Source organism: Lepidochelys olivacea, assembly GCF_965140295.1.
Source record: "Lepidochelys olivacea isolate rLepOli2 genome assembly, chromosome: 10".
NCBI classification, from domain to species: domain Eukaryota; kingdom Metazoa; phylum Chordata; order Testudines; family Cheloniidae; genus Lepidochelys; species Lepidochelys olivacea.
The window spans coordinates 70,624,153-70,641,146 of NC_140420.1; the positions used below are offsets into that span (position 1 = coordinate 70,624,153).

Here is a 16,994-nt window from a genome sequence, read left to right on the forward strand (position 1 = left end):
ACCACCTGGAATAGAAGCTTCTTCACTTTACCAATATCCTTCCTCTACTAAGCCAACATGGAATCCTTGGCCAGCTGCTTGGATGTAATTTTTGTACAACTATTCTAGCGGAAGTCTGGCCCCTTCAGGGTGAAAAGGCTAAAGGTCACAACACAACCAATAATCCTGCCTTTACAGTCTATACCACTTTAAATACAAATGGATTCCACAGCTCTTTAGCAACTTCACTGTAAGGACTACATGACATATACATTGCGCAGGGATCCCCTTCATCAGGGGAACTCACCACTTCAGAACAGTTTCAGAGAGACAGTGGAGGACTGTCCTGTATCCAGGTGAAACGGCAGAAGGACTGAAGGGAGGCAGAAAGGAATCATGCAAACTGGAATTTGGCCAGAATAGCCAGGTTAATGCCTTTAGTCTTGTGTATAATGCCATGGGATTTTAAATAACCACTAGTGGGCAGGACCTCAGTTTTATGTTTCATTCACAAGATGGCACAGCACCCACTAACTCTGCAGGGCAACACTGATTCAACACTGAGTCAAAAGGAAGAGCCCCACCTACTGGATCATTTAGGTTTTCCTTGGTGGTCACCTATCCAAATGCTGGCTATTTGTCTTCGGAAAGCTAGAGGGAGCCCAGCTAGTGTTGATGTGGCTGCAGTCACAGAACATTATGAGAGACAGCGTACATATCTATTGGCTCAGTAGTAAAGTTCATTAACTAGCATACTTGAAACCTTGGCACAGGACAAGGGAAAATATAAATTACATCTTATAAAGTCAGGTCATTAGGCTTTCACTTCTGAAGAACTCGGTTCATATCCTACTTAAGCCAAAAGAGAAAATGTGTTTATAAATCACAACCTGGTACTTTATCTACATGAACAAATATTAAACCCTTTGGAAATCTCTACTCAAGAGAGGCTAAACATTGAACTAGCAGGGGCTGCTGCAGGTCAGGGCTGAGGTGCATTGGCAGAGATGTGTGTGGGCCCAGATTTGGAATACTTGGGTTGTTGACGGTCAGGACTTATGTGCATAGAGGGTGGGGAAGGAGCTGCCAGACAACACTGAGGAGAGCCATAGAATATCAGGGTTGGAAGGGACCTCAGGAGGTCATCCAGTCCAACCCCCTGCTCAAAGCAGGACCAATCCCCGACTAAATCATCCCAGCCAGGAGTCATGTGGGTGTCTACGACTGGAACAGAAATGGGTGCTGCAGGGTAAGACTGAAATATTTATGAGAAGTCTCAATCTTTCCTATTGTATTATTTATTGTGTCTGGCTCTAGGCAGTACAAAAAGTCATTTTTACAAATATTTACTTCATACACATTTTTTATCTATCTTGTAGCATCCATGACCAAAAGCTCCCTATAAAATAAATACATTAAAAAAACAACAACCCCCACCCCACCAGCATAAGACTGCCATTGCTCAGTCTTCACAGTACCCCCATGGCATTTTGTCAAACAGCAATGCAGAGGTTGAGTAGAAAGTTAACCAGCAAGAGACAGGGAGTAAGATATTAATTTGCATCATGAGGAAACACTCCAGTTTCTCTCTGGCTGCTAAAGTTACGTACCCATCACTGTTAAATTTTAAGATCAGTGCTGGCTGTTATTTGTTTATTTGTATGCCAAGGAGCTTGGAGTCCCACTTTAGACACAAAGCCATAAAAGCAGACAGACTCAGTTCTAGTCTCTAGGTAAGGACTGTAGCACTGGGAAAAAACTCAAGCCAAGTGTCGGCAATGTATTCCTGGTTTGTTAGAAAGAACAAATCCTTGGAGATAGCATGACTCAGGAGATTGTTTATGTAATAGGGAGCCTTTCACCAATAGGTCCCTAGCTTTAATAAGGCCCAGGCCATTGGTGACTTAGGGTATGTCTACACTGAGCACTGGGGGTGTAAATTCTAGCTCAGGAGACATACCTGCACTAGCTCCAATCAAGTTAGTGCACTAGATATAGTCTAGAGTGTAGCTGAGGCAGAGCGAATGGTGGGAGGGGATAGGCACCCGAGTGTCTCAGACGGGCTTGTCCCTCCTACGGCTGTACTTCTATTTTTAGTGTGCTAACTTGATCAGAGCTAGCGTAGGTTATGTTTCCTCAGGCTGAAAATTACACCTGTCAACTTGAAGTGTGGTCCTATACAGCTGTTACCCTCTGACGATCCACTGTACATTAAATGAATTGGGAGCGGGGAAAGGGGTGCTCAGTCCAGTTTCTAATGTGGTAGGTGAGCACATCATGCAAAATATGTAATTACAATAAGCAGCCTTGGGGACTAATTGGATCTCTTGATGACAGAATCAATAGAGAGGCCAAGGATTGAATGGGCCATGGAGATGGAATTCCCCTATCATCCCCAGGTGTTGTGGTGGGGGAGTCCTCCAAGGCAGAAGGCACATTGGTGGGGTCAGCATGTTGGAAACTCATACTGTCACAGCTTGCATTGTACCTGTTCTAGCTTTAAAGACAAGCTGTCACTTCTCCAGAGTCAAAAATCTGGAACCTTTCAGCAGCGCCAGCGTTATGCTGAAAACGATTTAAAATAAATAGCCTTGGATTAGCAAAGAGACAGGCATCCTTTTGTCTGGGTTTTTCTGCAGAAGAAACCTGGAATTGAAGCATCTTAAAGAGCACTGAAACAGAAAAATCAAATATGATGGGCCCTGGCTGTCTGAAAACACCTCCAGGGCTTTTACCTATTATAGGCTGGTATTGTCACTGAGCACTCAAAAGCTGTAACAAAAAAGTTGTTTCTGCGTCAGTATTCTTTGCCAGGGAGACACATGAAGCAGGAGAGCAGGTTCATGCTCGCGCTGGTTAGAATTTGAAGAGTATGATTATTCTGAATGGGTGAAATTCACTCATGTATGGAAAGCCAGCACAAGCCCCATCCATCCCTGGAGTCCCACTTTGCTAGGGTGACCACACTTCCTAAAGTAAAAACGGGATGGCCGGGGCTCCCCTGAGTCAGAGCCGCCCCGCTGTCCCACCTGTAGGATTTGCCACAGCCACCCCCACTATCCAGGGCTGGGGCTGACCATCCAGGGCTGAGGCTGGGGCTGACCCCCTCCCCGATCTCTGAACCGCCCATGGCTGGGTCTGACCCCCTCCAGCTCTGAGCCCCCTGTGGCCCGCAGCTGAGGATGAGCCCTCGAGCCCTCTCCACCCATGGCTGACCTGCCCCAAGCTCTGTGCTGCCTGTGGTTGACCCCCACCCCCGAGCTTGGCACCACCCGTAGCTGTGGCTAACCCCGCCCCCGCCCCGAGCTCCAAGGGGCTAAGCGCACGAGCTGTGTGCCACCCATGGCTGCCCCCCCACCCCAGGCTCAGCACTGCCTGGGACTGGGGCTGACCCCCCATCTCCTCAGCTCTGCACCCCGTGCCACCCACAGCTGGGGCTGATCCCCCCAACAAGTTCCAAGGGACTGAGCACCTGAGCTGTGTGCCACCCATGGCTGACACCCCCCACCCCAAGCTCAGCATTGTCTGGGACTGGGGCTGACCCCCCCCCCCCTTCCTCGAGCTCTGAGCCCTGTGCCACCCACAGCTGGGGCTGAGCACCTGAGCCCTGTGCTGCCCGTGGCTGGGGCTGATGCCCCCCCGCCCCCCCACCGCCTGGTGCTGGGGCTGACCTCCCCATGCCGCCTGCAGCTGCAGCTGGGGCTGATCCCAATGCCAGCTGGGGCTGACTCCTGAGCCCCGCAGCCCAGCACCTCATGTTGCTGCCTCCCCGCCCCCCATGTTCCTCCCCTTTTTTTGGTAAACTGGGCATTTGTCCGTTTGCTCTTTCCAACTGATCAGCTGGGAAGAGCAAACGGGACAAATGCCCATTTCTGTCAAAAAAGTCAGGATGGCCGGGACAGAGCTTAAAAGTTGGACTGTCCCAGCCAAAACGGGGCCTCTGGTCACCTTGCACTTTGCTTTGCGCTGGTCCTTCGCACAGGGGGTTATTTCATCATACCGTAAGAGCAGGGGAGACAGGAACATTTCCAGGTTTGGTTTATTCCTGAAAAAGAAAGGCCCTCCCTCCAGCTCCCCTCACCTGCAGCATCCCACAGACAGTGAATTCTTTCTCTCAGCAGCAGTTCAAACAAATTAGAATAATAGTGTGTGGAGTGCATTGTGCCAGCTTCCTAGCCCTGACTCCTGGCCAGGGCGACATTCAATCAGGTGCCTATTCCTCACGGTCATGTTTGCAACATGTTCTCCACTTCTCACTCTTCTAACTACCGCAGGGAAATCTGAGAGCCCTGCTCTGTGCTGCTTAGAGTGTCCTGGATAATTTGCCATCAGTAGCAGTGATGATTTTATATTCTACTATTCTGTGATTCCGTTTTGTTTCTGTAGGGATGTCAGCTCGCCTGGCACTCGACAGCGGGTGAACATCTCTGTTTTAAAGAGCGCTCCTGTAAGCGACAGGCCCTTGCCTAAAGACCTCAGCGTGTGAAGGTACAGTCCAGTACGATGCTGAGCAAACCCGGAGTGATGTGTGCTTGCTATGGCCGGGATACGTCATGGGCTTTCAAGGAAAAGAAGGAGGCATAGCTCAGTGGTTTGAGCAGTGGCCTGCTAAACCAAGGGTTGTGAGTTCAATCCTTGACGGGGCCATTTAGGGATATGGGGCAAAAATCTGTTGGATGATTTAATTGGGGATTGGTCCTGCCTTGAGCAGGGGGTTGGACTAGATGACCTCCTGAGGTCCCTTCCTTCCAACCCTGATATTCTATGCTTCTATGAAGGAACTTGGGGCCATTAATCATGTGACTGTTCCACCATCCTGCCTAGCCCTTGTGCTCCTGGCTGGGAGGGCTACCCCCAGCCCCTCCCCCGCTGTCCCCCCTCCTCCACAGCCTCCGCGCGCACAGGGCTGTGAGCTCCTGCCACTCTGAGCAGCATGGTAAGGGGGCGGTAGTGTGTGCACGCGACAGCAGCAGCGGGTGGGGGGTCCTGGGGGCAGTCAGGGGACAGGGAGGAGGGGGTGGTTGGATGGGGCAGAGGTTCTGTGGGGGGGCGGTCAGGGAACGGGGGGGTTGGATAGGGTGTGGGTGTCTCAGGGGGCCTGTCAGGGGGCAAGGGAGTGGATAGGGGTTGGGACAGTCCGGGGACAAGGAGCAGGGCGGGTTGGATAGGGGTGGGATCCTGGGGGGCCTGTCAGGGGGTGTGGGTGTGGATAGGGGTCAGGGGGGAGTGAGGGGACAGGGAGCAGGGGGGGTTGGATAGGGGTGGGGTCCGGGAGGCCTTTCAGGGGGTGGGGATAGGGGTTGGGGGGCAGTCAGGGGACAGGGAGCAGGGGGGAGTGGGATCCCGGGGGGGGTTGGATGGGTCAGGGGTTCTGAGGGGGGCGGTCGGTGGGGGGAGAGGGGAGGGGACTAGGCTGTTTCGGGAGACACAGCCTTCCCTACCCAGCCCTCCATACAGTTTTGCACCCCGATGTGGCCCTCAGGACAAAAAGTTTGCCCACCCCTGGTCTAGAGATAGGTTGGGTGGACAGTTAGGAAATGGATTCCCATTGGCTGGGATATGGGGGGGGCAGTTCTCCCCTGCATCAGTTGCATTTTCAAGGCTTTTCACAAGGAAAAGCATGAACATGAAAATGAAATGCTTTAAATGAAAACTGGAAGCTTCTTTACAGGGCCCAAAGCTCCCCTCTGCTCCAGTCTGTCAGGGCTCTTAACCTCTCTGAATACATAAAACATCATTTGAGGGTTAGGGCTAATGTGGGGGTTACAATTAAAGTTGTGGTTAGGGTCAGTTACTCTTATGGTCATAGACAGGGTTAGTGTTAGTAGTTAGGATTATGGTTAAGGTTAGTGTTACAAAGATGAATTTTAGCATAGGGTTAGGGATATAAACTGCCTACCATAAAATGCATAAGAAGTAAAATATACAACCAAGAAGTTCTATAAATGCCTCAGTTTGAATGCTCCTGAGTATCTGTACTGCTAGAAAATTAGTTTGTTAACTCACACCAGACACTAGAGGTCCCTTTTGACAAACCCAAATTACCTGTGGGTGTCATTATCCTCCAGTAGAAAACCTCACCCCTAGGCAGAGAGATCCTGAGAATGGGTACTTTGGGGGGTGGGTATCTGAATAGGTTATACCGAGAAGACAGGATCTACCAAGCACCAGCATAGGGTGAGAATTGTTTCTGATGGCAGCCAGTGCCACAAATGGAGAGTCAGGATTGTACTGAGCATCTTAGAAGAGTTTGTGTTATGGGAAAACAACAACTTCCACCCCCCAGGGTGTGTTTAAAGTGCTTTAAAGGCTGTGTTTGTGTTTAGCGAGACTGCAGATCCATTGAAACTGGGCAGATGGAGTTTGCAAGACAATTTCTTCTAGCTTTTGTGGAAAAGAGGGAGAGGAGGAGGTAGGAGGTGTTATACAGGGTCACTGTTACCAACATGGAGTCTCTGAGCACATGCTAGATCAACCAGTCTGGATTAACAACAGTCAGACTTAACAGTCACTCAAAATTCCAGACATTCTTCCTCTTCTAAGCATTAACTGAGATTGGAATGAGGCTTGGTTAGCATTTTACATTGGATTTATTTATGCACTTCCTAATTCAGCCAGGTCTGGACATAATTGAGAAAAAGACCTTGAGTTTCCAAACCATCCAGAACTGAGAAGGGTTGGATAGCACAGGAGATTTCTGCCCTGGAGAACAATTGTCATTTTAACTTCGGTTTATTGCCATTTGATATTAAGCCCAATTTTTTCAAAGATGGACTTATGCACGTGTGTAACCTCTAGTTTCAGCTCACGCATCAGGGATTGTATGCAAACAGTCACGAGGGGACTGCAAGTAAAAGTGCATATTTGAAAAATCTGAGCATTTTGGAATTTTTAAACCCCTCTCTCCTTTGACCCCTTCCCCAGATTTTCACAGAACCAGAAAACCTTGTGAGAGTAAAAGTTGCATTTTAGAGGCAAGGAAAGTTCTAGATCCAACAAAGTGCTTACACAATAACATCCCAGGAAGGTAGGCAGATGTGGCCCATTTAGAGCCCAGTCTGTCTATCCAATATATTTGTTTTTTGGAATGCATTTTCCATTCTTTTTCTAGCTTGCTTTTGAATCTATACTAAGCACTTTGTTTTGAATCTATAAGCTCCACAGTTTCTCCTTATGCTTTTGGTTGTCCATTCCACATTAATCACCCTTGCAGTAAGTAAGTTTACTTTAATCACCCTTAATGCCCTCTTTTTCTTGGATTTATTTCACACCTTCTTGTTTCTGAGCCTGTTACCCACTGAGAGATTGTCAGCTTTTGAAATTTGGGACAAAGTGGACACAATGACACATCTTGACGTTACATCATTGCAACAGACCATCTTCAGGACAATACAAGTTTCATCTCATTGCAAAACTCATCTGATGCTACCATGCTCCACACAGCTTCCATTCTTTGATTTGACCCAGGCACATTAAAAGATTTGGAAAACTTTTGATAAACCTTAGTAGGGTTTCAGACTGGTAATAAAACAGCATTCATGGGCAAGAGCTTGTGCCTTTAGCATAGCAACATTTTCCAGGAGAACATAGTTCTTAAAATTTGGATATAAAGAGGCATCTAATAAGAGACCAAACCAGCAATACTTTAGTCTTGGATTCTCATCCCTCAAAGATTTAGTCTCTCTCTCTTTCTTCCCCTCCAGGGAATGCACCTCAGTTTCTCCAGGGAACACCAACCACCTCCATCCAATCTGGTGTATTTCAACTAACTCTCACAGCTCAGCTACGTGAAGACTTAATAATGATGGCAAAACTTTGGATGAAGGCTTAAGGAGAATTAAGAAAAGGTACCTCCTCTTGACAGAGGGGGATGTCAGGTCTTTGATCCCTCATGTACATATCTATGGGGCGTCCCAGGTGCCTTCAGAACTGTCAGTGGCTTTTTGTTTCAGTGAGAATATGGAGTATTCCCTCATCACCTCCACAAACAAATCCCCCATTGTCTCCACATGCTATAAGCTCTTTTCCAGCACTGAGAGCTTTTCTGTTCAAATCCCAGCCTGCTCCAGGAAATGGGAGGGAAAGAAGAAAAAAAAGGGGGGGGAGGGGAGAAACAATTTTATTTCTTTTTTCTTTTAAAATAAGGCAAGTTTTGGAATAGAAGTATCGTAATAAATATGCTCCTGTGACTTTTTGTGTTTTCTCAGCTGTAAAGAAAATAGGAAAACTATTCCATTCTGTCTGGCTTCCAAACCATTCTGAGACTAAGCCCTTTATGCAGTGGGCTGCTCGGATGTTGTTCCCGCCAAGGCCGTTTTTGACGTGACTCCTGGGACAAGAAAGTCCTTTTTGAACCAAGAATGAAACGTGGCAGTGGTTACTGTGATATTGTGTCACTGCGGTGTGTTACCCACAGCTTAAGGGGGGCTGATATTCCCCACATCAGTTTCCTGCGTCAGACAGTGAGCTGGAGGCACAGAAAGAGACTTTATTAGAGTGAGGGTAGCAAGAAAAGGAGGGGTTGCTTAGGACTCAGGAAAGCAACAGATTTCATCACACACCTCAGCCAACTTATCTCACTCCTGTCCTGGAGTACTCCATGCTGCTGCGGTCAGGGGCTCTCTTATACACAGCTCGGTGGACTGACAGGACTTGGCCCCTTCCCCCTGACTGGCAGGAATGTTGTGCACCTCAAGAACACGTGGCTTAGCCCTTCTCTTTTGATCTGTCTATGCAGTAAATGGAACCGAAATAACCAATCAGCTCTAATTTACACCTTGGGTTATTTCAGTTTAAGTCCCTGTATGCACACTCTTATTTCAATATAAGAGCTCTGTTTCCATATAACATAACTATAACTACCAGCTTAATTAAATCAACACAAAGGTAATCTTATACCAAAATAAGAGTATCCACACAGACTTACACCAAACTAACTAAGGGTGTCAAGGACAACCGATACAGTTATTTCACTTTCCATTTACCAGGCGGACAAGCTCCCACTTTCTGAGGAGTGAGATGCCAGGATGAGATTCCAGTAACAACCTGAACAACTAATACTGCTAAGTTTCAGGTAGTGGAATTCAAACCCCGACAATAACAGAACAAGGAGTAATGGTCTCAAGTTGCAGTGGGGGAGGTTTAGGTTGGATATTAGGAAAAACTTTTTCACCAGGAGGGTGGTGAAGCACTGGAATGTGTTACCTAGGGAGGTGGTGGAATCTCCTTCCTTTGAGGTTTTTAAGGTCAGGCTTGACAAAGCCCTGGCTGGGATGATTCAGTTGGGGATTGGTCCTGCCTGGAGCAGGGGGTTGGACTAGATGACCTCTTGAGGTCCCTTCCAACCCTGATATTCTATGATTCTATGATTTGCATGGAGCAGATTTCCTTTTGAATGCATAATACCATATAAACTCCTATGGGCTGTACCTACCACACAATGGGCCACCTTCTTCTCCTCTCATTTATGCCAGTCTCACACCAATGTAACTCCATTGACATTAACAGAGTTACTCCAGAGCCACAGTGGTGTGAGTGAGAGCAGAATTAGACTAGACACACTGTCCTTCTGGCCCCCAACAGCGCAGTCACATCTCCCACTCAACCACTAACATTAATTTTTCAACAAATCACTAGTGAAACTAGTAGCAGAGAACAGAATGCCCTGCAATGGACACCATCAACTTTTCCACCATTCAAGCATTCAGGAACAAGGCGTAATATATCTGGGAATGAATGGGAAACAAGTTGCATTCTTCACACTTGATACAACATCAGCACTGAATTACTCTTGAGGTGCCAGAGTAACAGCCGTGTTAGTCTGTATTCGCAAAAAGAAAAGGAGGACTTGTGGCACCTTAGAGACTAACCAATTTATTTGAGCATAAGCTTTCGTGAGCTACAGCTCACTTCTGTAGCTCACGAAAGCTTATGCTCAAATAAATTGGTTAGTCTCTAAGTGCCACAAGTACTTCTTTTCTTCTTGAGGTGCCATGGTTCCCAGTGCAGGTCATGTATGGAGATCAAGTCATTATCTCAAAATCTTTTTCAGTGATTCAGGAAAGAAGGATCACCCATGTCTGTTTCTACTTGTGTTTTATATGCACATTTCTTAGACAGTCAGTTAAATGAATGCTTAGCAAATCCTATCTCCCTGGCTTCCCTGCCAAGTCCCACAACACATCTACAACATTTAGGGGGGTAAATAAATTCACTATTCATTTTCACCAGGAGGTGCTCAATTCTTGGCATGGGTTCCAGGTCTCAATTTCCTTGTGCTGCCTGTGTGCCTATGATGGGAGTGTCTGTTATCTGTTCCACCAGCTATTACACAGGATTAGAATATCATTCTCCCTGTAAACTGAAGAGAGAGCGTGTTCTTCATATATCTAATTCTTATTGGCAAATGGTTGGGCTGGGTAAAATGCCTCCAGTTATCTGGCTCCTGGCCCTCTCTATGTGTTAGTTTATCCATGAAAGCCTAGGACATCTGTGGGTGCCAAATACAAGCAACCATAATAGTCCTTTGCTCTTCTCTAGCATGTGCCATCTGAGGATTACAAAACTCTTCACAAAAGTTAGTTAACTGAGGGCTTGTCTACATTACCGGCTGGATCGACACGCAATGATCAATCCAGCGGGGGTCAATTTATCATTTCTAGTATAGACATGATAAATCGACCGCCAATCGCTCTAGCATCGACTCCAGGACTCCACCTCAATGAGAAGCTCTCCCGTCGACACACCACGGTAAAGACACCGTGGTAAGTAGATCTAAGTACGTCGACTTCAGCTACATTATTCACGAGGCTGAAGTTGCGTAACTTAGATTGATTCCCCCTCCATAGTGTAGACCAGCCCTAAGCCTCACAACACCACCATGAAGTGCATAATGGCAAGGATCACCATCTCCACTGAATTCCTGGGGAGACTAAGACATGGAGCAGAGAACTGACTTGTACAGCAAGGCAGTGACAGAAATGGGAATGGCACTGCGGAGTCCAGATTCCCAGTCCACTCAACTAACCACGAGCCACACTGTCTCTCTCTAGAGCCAGGATGGATAGCAGTCACTTATACCACAAAATTCTCCTTTCTCTGAAATAAAACCAACATACCCTAGCTCTCAGATCCATGACTGCAGACTAGAATTGGTTGGGGATTTTTGGTTGAAAAGTTTTTTCAATAGAAAATGTCATTTCTTGTTGCCTAAAATTTTTGATTTTCTGTTGGAAAAATCAAAATGATTTTTTTTGTTTTGGGTCTGGTCAACTCCATCTGAGCTGCTGGAGTTCCTCATGCCTCCATTATCCATTATGGGCCAGGTTTTCTGATGGACTATACCTCCCATGATGCATGGCAGTCTCTTCTTTTGTTGAACTACCACGGCGCATCATAGGATATATACTCCAGAACAGGGAAATAAGATGTCCAAACTATAATTCCGATGAGGCATCGTGATAATGCAGAGGGACACAGATTAATGCTGAACTGACCCAAAATGAAGCATTTTGATATTTCTGGATTGAAATTTTCTATTCCATGACAAGTTTTCATGTTTCAGCTTTCCATCTTAATTCAGGACTTCTGAAGGTATTAGGGGACACCATTGCTTTTGGGTCAGAGGCCTGCAGCTGGCTGGCTGATTAGCTCCTCCCACTGCACCTGGGAAAAAGAGCTGCGACTTAATTGGCTGATCCTCATAAAAGAAGGCAGCAGGACATGGAGGGGAGGGACTGCAATACCTGCCAGAAAGCTGAGGGGCTCGTGGCAGTGTGCCAGATGGACTGTGGCTGGAGCAACTGCAGAAAGGAACTGCTCCAAGAGCCAAATACACAGATGAGTGACTATGAAGTCCTGTCATCACTGAGTTCTGAGGTGAAAGCCAGGAAACTTGGACTGATAAACTTATGGGTGTGAGGAACAGCTGTGGGAAAGGGACCACTTGGCCTGCACAGATTTTTGAGGGAAGAGTCTGTGAAGCTTTGATCTTGTTTTGTTAAGAAGGCTTGAAATGAAAAACAAAACAACTAACTCTGCTGGAAACTGCTTCCCTGGATTCTGTGAGACGGCTCCAGACGGACTTCCCCAGAGAGGAAACTGGCTCAGCAAGCGCAAACTCAGATCCAAACAGGAGGAGGGGGCTGTATGATAGGCCCTGATCCTGTACAAGGACAAAAACAGATTTTGAAATACTGGAATTTCCCACAGGGTGAAAATTCTGATTTTCAATTGCTTTAGGTGACCTGTACAGTCGGATAAGCAGTTGAAAAACCACCTACACAACCTTTGAACTCCTTTGGGAATTTAGCTCAGCCCTATGAAGTAGAAAGACAATTGCAGCTGAATGGAAGTTGTGTTCATGGGAGATACAGTCCAGAACAGGGGCATAAGATGTCCAGACTACAGCTCTGATGAGGCACCATGATACGGACTGAGGATAAACAGTGTGTTCCAAAAACTGCTGAGAAATTTGATTTCTCACCTAGAAGTTTGGATGCTTTTTTGAACCTTTCTGGTCTGTAAACCAAGCTAGAAATGCCACCACAATAGGTTCTGCCATGAGATTTCCAATACTTTCAAGAAGTATCAGGAGAACAAGCTTTGCTGTGGTATTTTGGTGAGGGAAATTGTTTCTGATATACTTGGCTTTTTTGAAATCCTAAAAAAAGTTCTGGTTTTGTTAGAGCTCTCAACGAAGGTTTTGGTGGTTTCTTTCTTATGTAAACTCCTTTGCTTATTACTAGACACAGTCTGCTAAAGAATCTCATCACATCTAACATTTCAGAAAAATCTTCATATAGAGAAATCAATTTATTCCCTGCCAAAGGGCAAATCTCCCAGGAAACAATATACTGTTCCAAACAATCGGGCAATGACAGAGTCTTCACCAGGGCAACAAATTCCCCGGAGAAGTATGGATCGATAAATAAATGAACAGTGGGAAAGAGTGCTTTAAACACTAATTAACTGACCCATGTATCTGCTGAACTCTAGCTCTAAGTGTGATGCATCAGTTGTAGTGTGGATAGAGAGAGAGAGATAAAGGGATGGCTGGATACAGTGTGATAAACTACCACTAAAGAAACCAAGAAAGAGTGGCTGTTTAACAGTGCTGGGTCCGCTAATAGAGGTGTTATAGGACTGCATTCCGTCCACATGGGGATACTTTGGGGGCAGACTCTGAAAACAGGAGGTTGCTTAATAGGACTGATGTCTCCGTACTGGTTTCACTGTGTACTTAACGTAAGTGCACTAATGTTAAGCGAGAGTCTTGCAAACAGTCTCCAAATATCCTAGTCTCCTGCCTGGTACATAACACCTGCTTCCGCCACAGTGCTCACATGTGCAGTGCACTCCCCAAGGAACTACAGAGACAAGGGGCAGACCATTTTCCCTTCATTCTGTGTGAAGTTGACCCTATATCATTACTGGCATCTAGTGTCATTAGCAGGCATGGCCAGGAACTTGGCACCTGCTCATTTGCTCTTGAATTTTGTTCTTCGTGTATCCTCCATTAAAACATCATACAGCAGCATGAAATCTACCAGCTCAGCACGACTTCTATGGCTTGCTCAGGGGGAATGATTCCTACCCGAGAACAGCTCAGCACACCTCCTGCCCTCCCCCAGTGAGTGCTTACTCTCAGCTTGCCTGCAGCATGCGTCCATTAAACTCTAACACTGCCACACTAGCTTCCTGAACACACAATCAGCTTCAACAATGGAACCCTACAGACAACCATATACCAGAAACCCACGGATCAACACACCTACTTTCATAGATCCAGTAACCACCCCAAGCACAGCAAGAAATCTGGTATCTATAGCCAGACACTCAGATACCACAGAGAATATGCTCCGAGGAGAAAGTCTAGGATATACACCTCAACACACTCAGAACCGCCTTCACCAAACAAGGACAGTCCACCAGAGAACTACATCGCACCATAGAATGGGCCACCCAAATACCCTGAAAGAACCTGCTTCAGTACAGAAATAAAACCTCCTCTGACCGCATACCCTACCTGCCACCCAACACTTGAATCCATATGGGGTATCATCAAACTACAATCCAAACTCAATGGGGACCCCATCCTGAAAGAAATGTTTCCTGAATTCCCTCTTCTGGCCTTCAAACAACCCCCCAATCTCTCCAAGCTCATCATCAGAAGCAAGCTCCCCGCAGACCATGTCACACCAACTCAAAGCAGCACCAGACTCTGCCAGAACAACAGATGCAAAACCTGCAGCCATATCTACACTGCTACAATGATCAGCACCCCCCACAACACACCTTATAAGATCCATGAATCCTACACATGCCTATCACAACATGTGCCATACCTCATCCAGTGCACTAACTATGTGAGTGAAACCTGACAATCAGTACACCCTCCAATGAACTCACACAGGTAAATGATAAAAGACAAAAACACCACATCAGCTGTGGCTGAACACTTTTCTTGAAGAGTGGTCAGTTTGGATGAGCTATTACCAGCAGGAGAGTGAGTTTGTGTGTGTATGGGGGTGGGGGGATGTGAGAAAACCTGGATTTGTGCAGGAAATAGCCCAACTTGATTGTCATGCACATTGTGTAAAGAGTTGTCACTTTGGATGGGCTATCACCAGCAGGAGAGTGAATTTGTGTGGGGGGGTGGAGGGTGAGAAAACCTGGATTTGTGCTGGAAATGGCCCACCTGATGATCACTTTAGATAAGCTATTACCAGCAGGACAGTGGGGTGGGAGGAGGTATTGTTTCATATTCTCTGTGTATATATAAAGCCTGCTGCAGTTTCCACGATATGCATCTGAGGAAGTGAGCTGTAGCTCACGAAAGCTTATGCTCTAATAAATTGGTTAGTCTCTAAGGTGCCACAAGTACTCCTTTTCTTTTTGCGAATACAGACTAACAGGGCTGTTACTCTGAAACTTTTCACAAAGTGATCACTCTATATCTGACCTATCAGTCCCCATCTGCAAAGGAAACCTGCACAACACTTTGAAAAGACAAACCTGAGAGCTTAAATTCATAACTTTGCTAGACATTAAAAATCATGGACTGAACAGAGACATTGAATTTGTGGTTTATTACAACAATCTGTAATCCATTAACTCTCTCTTTTTGTCCTATGACTTCAGAGGTGTTAACGGGTGACTTGACCTTTAAAGGTCCTTTACAATATGTGCTAACTATTTATGCTAAACTCTCTCTTCCACCTTGCACGTAGGTGTGACACTCAGGGTACCTTTCCCAGACCTGAAGAAGAGCTCTGTATGACTCGAAAGCTTGTCTCTCTCACCAACAGAAGTTGGTCCTATAAAAGATATTACCTCACCCACCTTGTCTAGCAGACTAGCTGTCTACAAGCCTCAAAGGTCCTGGTTCAAGTCTTAACTGTGGTCACATGCACAATGATTCCAACTCACTGCTCAGGCCACTAGTGAGGCGGATGTGACAGACAACAACGCTCACCTATCATCATTATTTAGCACCCTAGGTGGGCATAGTGTTTTACAAACTTGTAGGAGAACGAGGTTTGTAATCTGCCCCAAATTGCTTACAGACTAAATCAAATGGGTCTAACACACTGATTGGTAATCAGACTACTGTAGATAGCATCCAAGTGGAGATCAGAGATGGGAGCTCACAGAGAGAAGGGAGCATTGAGGAGAAAGGAGGACCATGTGCATGAAGGAGGGATGAAGACTGGGCTTTGTGCCCAGGAAGACAATGCTGCATATGTGCAACATGCCTGAATTAGCATGGCAGGGAGACACTGAACTCTGGGGTCTGGCTGATTTTTGAGCAGTTGATTTCTCATTCCGCAAATTGTGTTAATCCCTTGTTTGTTTGTTTGTTTGTTTAATTTGTTTGTTTTCATTTCCTTGGATTTTTTAAAATGAAAAAATGGGGGAAATGAGAAAAATCCATCACTATGTAGCTTGTTCATTGTACAAACTCTGTAGGTTTTGCCAATTAAGCTTTTAAATTCCTTGAACTGTATCTATTTAGCCTGCACAGCTTACCTGCTCTTTGCCACCCGCATCCAAGCTTGCATCTCTCCCAGTCTCTCCTGCTTAACTGAATAGAGACAAACCTGAACACATCTGTTCTCTGGATCCCTCCCCACACCCTGCTTTCACCATCACTCTTGACAATTCTGCTATTCTTCCTGTCACTCAAGCTTGCAGCCTTGGAGTTACAGAATCATAGAAATGTAGGGCTGGCAAGGACCTCGAGAGAGAGAACTAAATATACACAGACCAACCCGGACAGGTGTTTGTCTAACCTGTTCTCCAATGATGGGGAGTCCACAACCTCCCTTGGAAGTCTGTTCCAGGGCTTAACTATCCTTATAGTTAGAAAGCTTTTCCTAATATCTAACCTCAATCTCCCTTGCTGCGGATTAAGCCCACTGCTTTTTGTCCTACCTTCAATGCACATGGACAACAATTGATCACCTCCTCATTGAAGCAGCTCATTTGAAAACTGTTATCATATCCCTCCACAGTCGTCTGTTCTCAAGACTAAATATACCCAGTATTTTTAACCTTTCCTCATAGATGTTTGACTCCTTCCTTTCCTCGTCTCCTCATATCCAGGCTGTCATCCACTCTTGTCTCTTCTCTTTCTATATTTGTAAAATCCACCGATTCCTCTCTGGCCCCTCGGCCTAATCCCAGTTCACATCACTGCTCTCTGGCTAGAATAGTTAACTTTCCCCTCTCCCGCTTCCATTGCTCTCATCCTCCTTCTCTTCAACCTAATGCATTAGATAACAAGCTTCCTCTCCCACCGCTTGTTATATATTTATACCTACATCGATATAGATATAGATATAGATGAGAATACTTTAAAACACTGTGTACAAAGCCTCTCACAAAGAGAATTGCCTAATAAGAGGCGCAGCAAACTGGTTCTCACTATGATCAGGTCAGGTCAGAGTTGTGGGCAGAATCATCTTGGATTTTACCTGTTCCACCCCTGAATGCATTAATTCCAGCAGTGCCAT

General features: G+C 46.1%; 1 protein-coding gene across 3 annotated transcripts in view; it reads right to left on the reverse strand.

The window, feature by feature from the left end:
• ACAN (aggrecan) overlaps nt 1-16,994 on the reverse strand; it is a 75,970-nt gene that overhangs the window by 34,464 nt on the left and 24,512 nt on the right. The window contains exon 1 of one of the 3 annotated variants that reach the window (XM_084641067.1): nt 12,014-12,079. The exons of the other annotated variants lie outside the window; for them this stretch is intronic. The gene's annotated coding sequence lies outside the window, so the exon portion shown is untranslated. Of the gene's footprint in view, nt 1-12,013; nt 12,080-16,994 lie in introns of those variants that run through there. 3 annotated transcript variants of the gene reach the window in all.